General features: G+C 44.1%; 1 long non-coding RNA gene across 1 annotated transcript; it reads right to left on the bottom strand.

The window, feature by feature from the left end:
- Window positions 1-453: 453 nt before the first annotated feature.
- On the bottom strand, window positions 454-2360 carry LOC123058320 (uncharacterized). The gene is made up of 3 exons (XR_006427144.1): window positions 2073-2360; window positions 1764-1895; window positions 454-1653 (listed from the first exon to the last, which is right to left on the bottom strand). It is a non-coding gene; the product is annotated as an uncharacterized lncRNA (long non-coding RNA).
- Window positions 2361-11865: the final 9505 nt, after the last annotated feature.

Below are 11865 nucleotides of genomic sequence, written 5' to 3'. Positions count from 1 at the left end.
ACGAAATCCCCCCCCCCTCTTCCTCCATATATACAACCCTTAGGGCGTCGTTTAGATTTTGGGTTTTGTTTAGATTAAAAGTTCGCCATAGCTGCAACTTCGCGTACTTCGTTTGTGTCCAACGACCAGACCAAGATGTCACAGAACCCCACCTTGATCAATAAAGCTTTCATCTTATATTTGCAATATCCAGATTGCAATCTCAGTTTCTTGCTTGTTCTTCGTTTGCTCGCAGGAAACAGGCCCTCATGGTCCGGTTGATCGTGCTCCGGCGTGGTCAATAACCCCTCGGAGTTGGTTTAGCGATTGCTAAGGCGCGACGTCCTTGCACGTTCGTAGACGGATCGTCAAAGTCGACTTCCTATAAAATGATAGCCACCATCTCATCGAAAGAGGGGACACCTTTGCCTCTATCATAAAGTTTCGTGGCATTTGGAGTCCATTTGATATTGATTTTCTGCGATGTAAAAAACATGGAAAAACAACAACTGGCACTTGGCACTATGTCAATAGGTTAGTACTAAAAAAATGATATAAAATGATTATAAAACATCCAAGATTGATAATAAAACTGCATGGAACAATCAAAAATTATAGATGCGTTGGAGACGTATCAGCCTCATTGGGTTATTTTCTGAAGGTATGTGCAGTGATAAAAATAATCAAAACCTGACCAACTGACCATGCTACAAACGTTCACCATTCCATGTAGAGTGAGAAAATAGGCAACCTATGAAAACATGACAAGATTTATTAAATTTGGCATGAAGAGCCTTCAACACAGAGTGCCATATAATCCAATCTCCAAAGGGAGGGCAAAAACAGAGTTGAGTAGCCCTTAAAGAATGAGCTAGCCTGCATCGCAAAAAAGGGAAATTGTTAAAATTAGTTCACTTGTTTATCTAGGTTGGAATTCCAAGACTTCGATGAGCTTGTTCCCATAGTTGTCCTTCCATTGCACGCGCCGCTATAGACCCATATAGCCCTTCTGCATCGTGTCGCCGCGTGGGTGGGTATGATTCTTGTTGTATCCAAAGAAAAGGTGTTAGAATCAAGTAGTGAGCTACATGAAGAATCGATGACCTGTTATAAAGCATGACATAATTTGGTCCCACTACTTAAATTCCTAACTGTTATAGTGTCTCTAAGTTGTCTCTCTGCTTGGTCAATCAACAACTCTTTTGCTTATCTCTATCAATGGCTTAATTTGACAACCATAAACAACAACCATAATTTAGTCAAAACATATGCACGACAGAGATCAGAAAAATAAGTGACAACACAACATACAACTAAGAAAAATAAGCTATGAGTGTATCAATTCCCATAGTATCTCTAAATATACAAGCAACACCACAGGTCTTTGCTTATGAGGTTATAAACACCTTTTTATTCGCCAAAAGATGATCATGATATTTTTATGATGGCTCAAAGTGATGTCCGACCGAGTCATGGCCGAGCTCCAGTGTTGCGCCTCCACCAGCACCAACGCCCAGACCTACACCTAACCTCGTTGTGCCAGTTATCGGCAAAACCTTCTCCCTCCTCCGCACCTTCCGCAACAACACTGACGACCAATGGTTTAGATACCGGATCAAGAAGTACGACTGGTCTCCATCATGTTGTTGATGGGCTCATCTACGGTGCTGCTAGCTGGACAGCAGCAACCATTTCAGATTAAGCACCGACAAACTCATCTTGATGCAGACAAGTATCATGACAGTGAATATTCACACTAAATTGAAATCTGAGTAATCACATACGTATAGGCTATGTAGAAGATGGGAAGGAAGTGCAGTCCATATTTGCGTCAATAGTCACCATGTAGAAGAAGACCCATCCGAATTATACAGTCTGCAATGTAAGCAGTACATTCTTGACCTAATTCGGGAACACTAAATAACAAAAAAATCCACAATTAGTTATAGAATTTGTCTATTGTTCTTCTAAGCTAAATCTCCTTTGTAGGAATTTCTAGTGGAGTCTACCAAGGCCATATGGGGCAAAAGAAGCGATGCAGACTTCCATGAGTGCACGGGAGTAGGAAATACGTCGAGGGCGCGGCGGCGTACCTGTCTTGTTGGTGCGGACGCGGATGGAGACTGCGGCCAGCGTGCGGTGCTCTAGGAAGACGACCTTCTTCCGCCACCATGCCCATCACCGTGCGAAGGAGAAGGCGTACCTCAGCAGAGGTGTCTCGATGGCCACCCGGAGGTCCACAACAATGGCAGCGGCGCCTCCTTTAGGACCTCGGAGGCGGCACCTCCACGACCCCTCGACGCTGCAAAGGGATCCGCGGCTAGCGCGTGGGATCTATGATGGCGGTGGTTGCGTCGTTCGCGTCACGAATAGATCGAGGGGTCGTCACTCCTTCGCTCCGTCCGGTTTTTTTTGGTGCGAGGGGCCTTTGTCGTCGTCCGTTTTTTTCATGTGAGGGTTATTACGGGGAGGTGGGAGGAGGGACGAAAATAAACCAGACAAAGATGGGACGAAAATTAACCATGGAACGGAGACTACCAACTGAGACAAATCGGTGGCTCTTTTAACATACTAGTAAAATGCTCGTGCGTTGCTACGGGCTATAATGCATATATATGAAGCAAAGAAATAATTAAGTCGTTTTAAAATTGATGTTTATTTCTCTCTCATACGTCGGAGTGTGTTTAAACATCAAACAGGCGCCTAAGCATTGCAGCGAGAGCATAATATTACCATGTGACGACAAAAAAATAGCGCCATTTGATAAGAAAAAAGGTGCCGTGTATAGTTTCGAACCATGTCGGTACATGTGTCCTTCGTCTTCCTTTGTAACGCGCTTTTGGTTCTCTGCTGGCGTAGCAGGTCTCCTTGTTCAATCGATCTATCTCCTCTATCTGCAACCACCTCCACCTCTCCTTCCTAACGGTGTAATCATCAGATGTCGCCCGACTGCATTGGCTCTCATTCCGACACCATCTTGTCCCCATTGACTTGCCCTCGCATATCCTGGATCAATCCTAGCACATCTTACCATTTTGTTCAGGCACCATCTCATCACCACTACACCGCCAAGTGTCCTCCTCATCCTTGGCCCAGCACATCGCAAGAAGTAACCTTGGCCACATTCTGGCCAAGTATTAACTGCAGGACACACACACACATACACAGTAGAAAAAATGTCTAAATCTGATATATTATTTGTTAGCTTATGAACTTCAGTGGCAAGGAAAGATATATAGAATCAACTATCAATTTCAATACCCAGATAAAGATTTACAAGAAACTAATGGGAGGTAAAAGATACATCATCACATGGATTGATAGTAGAGTAAAAGATACATCATCACATGGATTGATAGTTGACTGAGCTCCATGGTTTCTACAACCCAACCCTTGCCTTCATGCAAGTGCATCATCCATAGTGTATGTTTCCAGATTATTTGTGCCTTTGCTTTATCAGTAACATCACACGCCAGTCTCCAAACTTTCCCAGAATCATCAAAATAAATTTTCTCCAGAACATCATATTTGGTAGCTCCAGTAATGTTGCTGTGAAAATGTTGCCCCGGGCCCCAGCTTGCCCCTGCCTCCATCACTACAAATAAGACTATAATATGCCCCATAGAGAGAAATATAACGAATATAACTTGTTCCATACAGTAATGAATGTATAGTGTCAAGTTTCAAGAGCGTGTGGTCTCCTCAAATGCAATATATAAAAACAAAGCAAAAAAATTGAAGCAAATGATAAGCTCATTTTTTTCTCAAACAACGACATCATTTGAACTGCCCATAATGAGTATCCATCCGACCTATCAACTACGTCAGCTACCATGTTATCCTAACAAGTGCATCTGTTGGTTCATGATTTATGAAAAACAACATCAGTACTAATTTAATTTTTAAGTTTGATTGAAGGTTCCCCCAAAGCATTACATTTCGTGGACAGGAAAGAATACATGTTTTCAAGACCAATTACTTCAATTAACTTGCAATGCTGCTTGGTGTATCAAAAAATTCAAGGAAGATTGAGGTGTTTAAAAAATATAGATTTAAGCAGGTGGTGAGAAATCAAAGCTCAGTTTCAGCCATTGGTAGCAGATTGATATGATCCAAGGTGAGAGGACCTTTAAGTGTACATAGGTTAAGAGTTAGCATATGACCTTATGTAACACCCCAGATGTAAAACTTCCATATTTGGAGATGTATCCAGCCTTGTCATGTTCGATACCAAGTGGTTTCATCTTGTGGGTTTTTCCTTTTGGGGTTTTGTTTTGTTCCTCATTGCATTGTCTTGTTTTGTCATTTTTCTTTTGCCTTCATTGTTGCATCATGGCCTCATCATAATATTGCATGTGTGCCTCTTGTCATTTTGCATTCCATCCTCATCATGTGCATTGTGTGTTTGTTTTCATGCATGTTGTATGGTGGCATGCTCCATGTGTGGTTCTTGCACCGTCACTTCTCCTCCTACCCCTTTCTTCCTTTCTTTTTGCAAGTCTCATATTGCACTACTCCTTTAATGTTCATCCTCTCCAGATAAATCAGACATCATGCCTTAAACCTCTCTGTCAAGTTTCACCTAATTTGGAGGTGGTTTGGTTGGGGTCAAAAATGCCTCAAGTTTGAACCTAATTCAAACTTGGAATATTCTTCTTCCTCTAAAATTGCCCAAACCATTTTTACAATTATGTGCATCATACAAGGGTTCCACATATATTTTATATCTTCCATAGCTTTCCCCTATCATTCTGGTTTTTTTCTTGTTTTCTTCTGTTTGAGGAAAATAGGAAAAGTAAAGAGAGAAGCATCTACAGTGCAACCCAGCAGCAGTGCGGGCACCTGGGCCTCGGCCACCAAGCCAGCCCATCTAGCCGCGCACCAGCTAGCCCACGTGCACAAAGCCTTCCCCTTTCTCAGCCACACGCCCACGCACCCCCTCTGCTTCACACCCACGTGGCCAAGACGGCCCCAGCTGTCAGCGCCTCACTGTAGTCTCTAACCCGCCTTTTCCCTCTTCTCTCGCCGTCGCCATGGGGACCGCGACCACAAGAGCGTGCGAGCTTCGTCCCATCGCCCTGGGACCCTATAAGCTCTTTCCTCTTGCCTTACCTACCCTCTAGGGTTTTTTCTCCCTCTCCCTACCGCCGCCAGGCCACCTAACCCTCTAGATCCATCGTGCTCCGCCGTGCCCGAACGCATCTGAGAGCGCGGCCTCATCGGTGGCGAGCTCTCCGTCGACCCCGGCCCCGCCTGACGTGTCCTTCTTCTTCCCCGTCGTCGCATATGTCCACGACGTCGACTACATGGAGCCGGAACTCATCGCAGTGGAGTCTTCTTACCCGTCTTCAACTCTGGCCACCGCGGTTGTTCGATTGCCCTCACCGCCGTCTCCGTCCATGTCACGCCAAGCCGAGCACCCCATCGTGCTCGTGGTGAGCTTGCACACCTCCCCAACCTTTTCTCCCTTCCACTAGCTTGCTTCACCGTACTATGCCATGGCTGCCCGAGCTCGTCGTCGTCGGGACTCGTCTTCGATGAGTGCCATGACCCCCTCTCGCTAGGTGCGTATGTCCGTCGTGTTCCCCGCGTCGCACGCGTCCGATCTGCACGTCGCCCGCTTAGGCCTCTGCTTCGTCACGTTCACGGTCGTCGTTGCCGTCCCTGTCACCTCGTCGCCGGCATCATTCCCATCGTCGGCCGGTGCCGCGCTTGCCTTGCGCGTGTGCAAGTTCCTCCTGCGACCCCGTTGCGCCTCTCCGCCGTGTCGTTGGGTCCCCGGAACAACTCCGGTGAAGCCCTCCGCCGTGCCCATCGCCGACTGGCAGTGCCCCTATTTTTGCTCTGCTTCAGCCACGTGCTTGGGCCCACTAGTCAGTCTCACGCGTCACCAGGCCCACCTGCCAGCCACACACGCACACACACCCTCTCACATGACACGTGGGAGCCACGGGCCCACCTGTCATCCGCACGTTTCTGTCTCTAGCCAAATCGGGTTCCTTGTCCATTTCAGCCCTTTCCTGTTCGGGCCCTTCCTTATCTGGCAAGTCAAAATCGGGACATGGCCCATTTTAGGTTTTCCTTTTCTGTCCATTTCCCTTTTAGGCAGGTTTAAACTTATAACTTTTGTGGGGATTTTTCTACAGCAACCCCAACATATTATATATGTTTTTGGGGTAGAAAAATCCCACCAATACAGTGGTAGCATTTGTTTTTGTATTTGAGCAAGTTCATGTACATGTCATTTTACATCATGATGATGTTTTGTTATTTTTGTGTGATTTATTTCAAGCATGCTATGAGGTTGTTTGACACATGGTTAGATTCATTTTCCTGCCTACTTCATGCTAGATTTTATTCTAGGTCTTTTGGTGCATTGTGATGAGTGCAACAAGCTTGCAAGATGCCATCATGAATCTGTTTCTGCCATGTCCTGAATTTCACTGTCTGAATCTGTTTATAAAACTTGTTATGTTTACATGGGTGCCATCATATCTTCTGTGCCTTTTTGGCTCATGTTCAGTAAGGGAGTTTTGTTCTATGCATTTAGTAGAAGCATGACATGCCTTTGTTTGCTATGTTAAGTTCCTGTAGCATGTTGTTTGCTTGCTCTAAACATTGCTTCCTGATGTTGTTTTTGACATGTTAGTATTTTCACTAAGTCTGTGAAACTAATATCTTTTGCACTTTTGCCATGATTGTTTGAACCTGTTCTAGTGTGATTTAGCCGTAGCTCAGTGTTCATGTTTTGTCAAGCATCTCTTGTACATCACTGCCATATTCTTTGTTGCTATATTGGAGTGTGGTAGCTTAGTTTCTTGTTGCAATCTAAGTGCTATCCTGCTGTTGATCGTAGATTTGCATCATCCTTGCATTGCTTGTCATTTGCAAACCGTGCATCTGTTTCCGGTGATCCTTATATCGATTTCGACCGAAATCACCTCATCTTTCCAGCGGCATACTAGGTTTGCCAAGTTGATGCCTTGATCATTCTTTCCCTTCCGGAGCACGCATATGCATTGCATATCATATCTTGCATATCGTGCCATGTATTGCATCATGTTGCTTGTGCATTGCACCATGATTGATTGTTGTTTCCGTTTGCTTGTGTTCTTGCTTTGGGTGAGCCGGGAGACGAGTACGTGAACGAGAAACCTGTTGAGTACCTAACGAGGAGCAAGATTTCGACAACTCTGAGAACATTGCAGGCAAGATGACCATACCCTCGATATCACTTCTATTTTTGCTTGCTAGTTGTTCATTCTATAGCTATGTCGCGCTACCTACTGCTACCTCTTGAGCACTGCATTGGATTTCCTTGAAGAGGAAAGGATGATGTAGCAAAGTAGCGTAAGTATTTCCCTCAGTTTTTGAGAACCAAGGTATCAATCGAGTAGGAGGTTGCATGCAAGTCCCTCATACCTGCACAAAACAAATAACTCCTCGCAACCAACGCGATAAGGGGTTGTCAATCCCTTCACGGTCACTTACGAGAGTGAGATCTGATAGATATGATAAGATAATATTTTTGGTATTTTTGTGATAAAGATGCAAAGTAAAATAAAAGCAAGGTAAAAAAGCAAAGGAAATAACTAAGTATGGGAAGATTAATATGATGAAGATAGACCCGGGGGCCATGGGTTTCACTAGTGGCTTCTCTCAAGAGCATAAGTATTTTACGGTGGGTGAACGAATTACTATTGAGCAATTGACAGAATTAAGCATAGTTATGAGAATATCTAGGTATGATCATGTATATAGGCATACTTTCTAGAATGTTTCAGACTCCGAAAAGGAATAGGTATGTGGTACGGTAAGTAAACCGACTCCACAATAGTTCTAATAGCAATTTTCTTCGTTTTGGAATATTTAAGAAAATAGGAAAATAAGAGGCAGTCCGGGAAGGACACGAGGCTTCCACGAGGGTGGAGGACGCGCCCTACCCCCTTATTTTCACTAGTGGCTTCTCTCAAGAGCATAAGTATTTTACAGTGGGTGAACGAATTACTGTTGAGCAATTGAAAGAATTAAGCATAGTTATGAGCAAATCTAGGTACGATCATGTATATAGGCATCACATCCGAGACAAGTAGACCGACTCCTGCCTGCATCTACTACTATTACTCCACTCATCGACCGCTATCCAGCATTCATCTAGAGTATTAAGTTCGTGAAAACAGAGTAACGCCTTAAGCAACATGACATGATGTAGAGGGATAAATTCATGCAATATGATAGAAAACCATCTTTTTATCCTCGATGGAAACAATACAATACGTGCCTTGCTACCCCTACTGTCACTGGGAAAGGACACCACAAGATTGAACCTAAAGCTAAGCACTTCTCCCATTGCAAGAAAGATCAATCTAGTAGGCCAAACCAAACTGATAATTCGAAGAGACTTGCAAAGATTCAAATAATTCAGAGAAGATTCCAATATTGTTCATAGATAATCTTGATCATAAACCCACAATTCATCGGTCTCAACAAACACACTGCAAAAAGAAGATTACATCGAATAGATCTCCACAAGAGAGGGGGAGAACATTGTATTGAGATCCAAAAGGAGAGAAGAAGCCATCTAGCTAATAACTATGGACCCGAAGGTCTGAGGTAAACTACTCACACTTCATCGAAGAGGCTATGGTGTTGATGTAGAAGCCTTCCGTGATGGATACCCCCTCCGGCGGAGCTCCGGAACAGGCCCCAAGATGGGATGTCGTGGATACAGAAAGTTACGGCGGTGGAATTAGGGTTTTGGCTCTATATCTGATCGTTTGGGGGTACATAGGTATATATAGGAGGAAGGAGTATGTCGGTGGAGCAACAGGGGGCCCATGAGGGTGGAGGGCGCGCTTGGGGGGTAGGCGCGCCCCCCTACCTCGTGGCCTCCCTGTTGGTTGCTTGACGTAGGGTCCAAGTCTCCTGGATCATGTTCGGTGAGAAAATCACGTTCCCGAAGGTTTCATTCGGTTTGGACTCCGTTTGATATTCCTTTTCTTCGAAACCCTAAAATAGGCAAAAAACAACAATTCTGGGCTGGGCCTTCAGTTAATAGGTTAGTCCCAAAAATAATATAAAAGTGGATAATAAAGCCCAATAATGTCCAAAACAGTAGATAATATAGCATGGAGCAATCAAAAATTATAGATACGTTGGAGACGTATCAAGCATCCCCAAGCTTAATTCTTGCTCGTCCTCGAGTAGGTAAATGATAAAAACAGAATTTTTATGTGGAATGCTACTTGGCATAATTTTAGTGTAATTCTTCTTAATTGTGGTATGAATATTCAGATCCGAAAGATTCAAGATAAAAGTTTAATATTCACATAAAAATAATAATACTTCAAGCATACTAACAAAGCAATCATGTCTTCTCAAAATAACATGGTCAAAGAAAGTTATCCCTACAAAATCATATAGTCTGGCTATGCTCTATCTTCACCACGCAAAGTATTTAAATCATGCACAACCCCGATGACAAGCCAAGCAATTGTTTCATACTTTTGACATTCTCAAACTTTTTCAATCTTCACGCAATACATGAGCGTGAGCCATGGATATAGCACTATATGTGGAATAGAATGGTGGTTGTGGAGAAGACAAAAAAGGGAGAAGATAGTCTCACATCAACTAGGCGTATCAACGGGCTATGGAGATGGCCATCAATAGATATCAATGTGAATGAGCAGGGATTGCCATGCAACGGATGCACTAGATCTATAAGTATATGAAAGCTCAAAAATAAACTAAGTGGGTGTGCATCCAACTCGCTTGCTCATGAAGACCTAGGGCATTTTGAGGAAGCCCATCATTGGAATATACAAGCCAAGTTCTATAATGAAAAATTCCCACTAGTATATGAAAGTGACGAAATGAGAGACTCTCTATCATGAATATCATGGTGCTACTTTGATGTAGGGTAGAACCCTAGTGGCCCGATCTTTCACGAAAGGAGCGGATCCCGCGAAGAACACGAGGAACACAAGGGGGAAAACAAGGGGAATCATGAGGGGAAACACGAGAGAAACACTAAAACCAACAGGATGACATGATGTAGAGGGATAAATTCATGCAATATGATAAAAAAACATCTTGTTATCCTCGATGGCAACAATACAATACGTGCCTTGCTGCCCCTACTATCACTGGGAAAGGACACCACAAGATTGAACCCAAAGCTAAGCACTTCTCCCATTGCAAGAAAGATCAATCTAGTAGGCCAAACCAAACTGATAATTCGAAGAGACTTGCAAAGATAATCAATCATACATAAAAGAATTCAGAGAAGATTCAAATATTGTTCATAGATAATCTTGATCATAAACCCACAATTCATCGGTCTCAACAAACACACCGCAAAAAGAAGATTACATCGAATAGATCTCCACAAGAGAGGGGGAGAACATTGTATTGAGATCCAAAAAGAGAGAAGAAGCCATCTAGCTAATAACTATGGACCCGAAGGTCTGAGGTAAACTACTCACACTTCATCGGAGAGGCTGTGGATATGTAACGCCCTCGATGCGGATATATCTCCCACGTGTCGAAGCACGACTTAGAGGCATAACCGCATTGAAAGCAATGTCGCAAGTGAGGTAATCTTCACGCAACCCATGTAATACATAAGGGAAAGAGATACATAGTTGGCTTACAATCGCCACTTCACAGAAATACATGAATAAAGCATTACATCAACCAGATACAATCATGGCCCGACTACGGAACCAAAATAAAAGAAGACTACCCCAAATGCTACACAGATCCCCGATCGACCCCAACTGGGCTCCACTACTGATCAACTAGAACGAAACAACACAAAGGACAAGATCTTTATCGAACTCCTCCTTGAGCTTGGTTGCGTCACCTGCTCGGTAACATCAGCACCTGCAAACTGGTTTTGGAAGTATATGTGAGTCACGGGGACTCAGCAATCTCACACCCTCGCGATCAAGACTATTTAAGCTTATAGGAAGGGTAAAAGGTATGAGGTGGAGCTGCAGCAAGCGACTAGCATATATGGTGGCTAACATACGCAAATGAGAGCGAGAAGAGAAGGCAAAAGCACGGTCGAACAACTATGATCAAGAAGTGATCCTAGAACAACCTACATCAAGCATTACTCCAACACCGTGTTCACTTCCCGGACTCCGCCGGAAAGAGACCATCACGGTTACACACGTGGTTTATGTATTTTAATTAAGGTCAACTTTAGGTTTTCTACAATCGGATGTTAACAAATTCCCATCTGCCCACAACCACGGGCACGGCTTTCGAAAGTTCAAATCCCTGCAGGGGTGTCCCAACTTAGCCCATCACAAGCTCTCACGGTCAACGAAGGATATGCCTTCTAGCGGGAAGACCCAATCAGACTTGGAATCCCGGTTACAAGACATTTTGACAATGGTAAAACAAGACCAGCAAGACCACCCAGATGTGCCGACAAATCCCGATAGGAGCTGCACATATCTCGTTCTCAGGGCACACCAGATGAGTAAGACGTCGGGTGGGCCAGCCCAGAGTTTCCCCTTGTAGCTCCGGACATCGCTCGGTTGGACCAACACTTAGACAAGCACTGGCCCGGGGGGCTTAAAAAATAAAGATGACCCTTGGGCTGGCCTAACCCAAGGTAAAAGGAGGCTAGGTGGCGAATGGTAAAACCAATGTTGGGCCTTGCTGGAGGAGTTTTATTCAAGGCGAACTGTCAAGGGGTTCCCATTATAACCCAACCACGTAAGGAACGCAAAATCCGGGAACATAACGCCGATATGACGGAAACTAGGGCGGCAAGAGTGGAACAAAACACCAGGCATAAGGCCGAGCCTTCCACCCTTTACCAAGTATATAGATGCATTAATTATATAAAAGATATTGTGATATTCTAAC

This window comes from Triticum aestivum, chromosome 3A (genome assembly GCF_018294505.1).
Source record: "Triticum aestivum cultivar Chinese Spring chromosome 3A, IWGSC CS RefSeq v2.1, whole genome shotgun sequence".
NCBI classification, from domain to species: Eukaryota; Viridiplantae; Streptophyta; class Magnoliopsida; order Poales; family Poaceae; genus Triticum; species Triticum aestivum.
The sequence above is the reverse complement of the archived record's forward strand: the minus strand, read 5'-3'. Positions and strand labels throughout refer to the sequence as shown.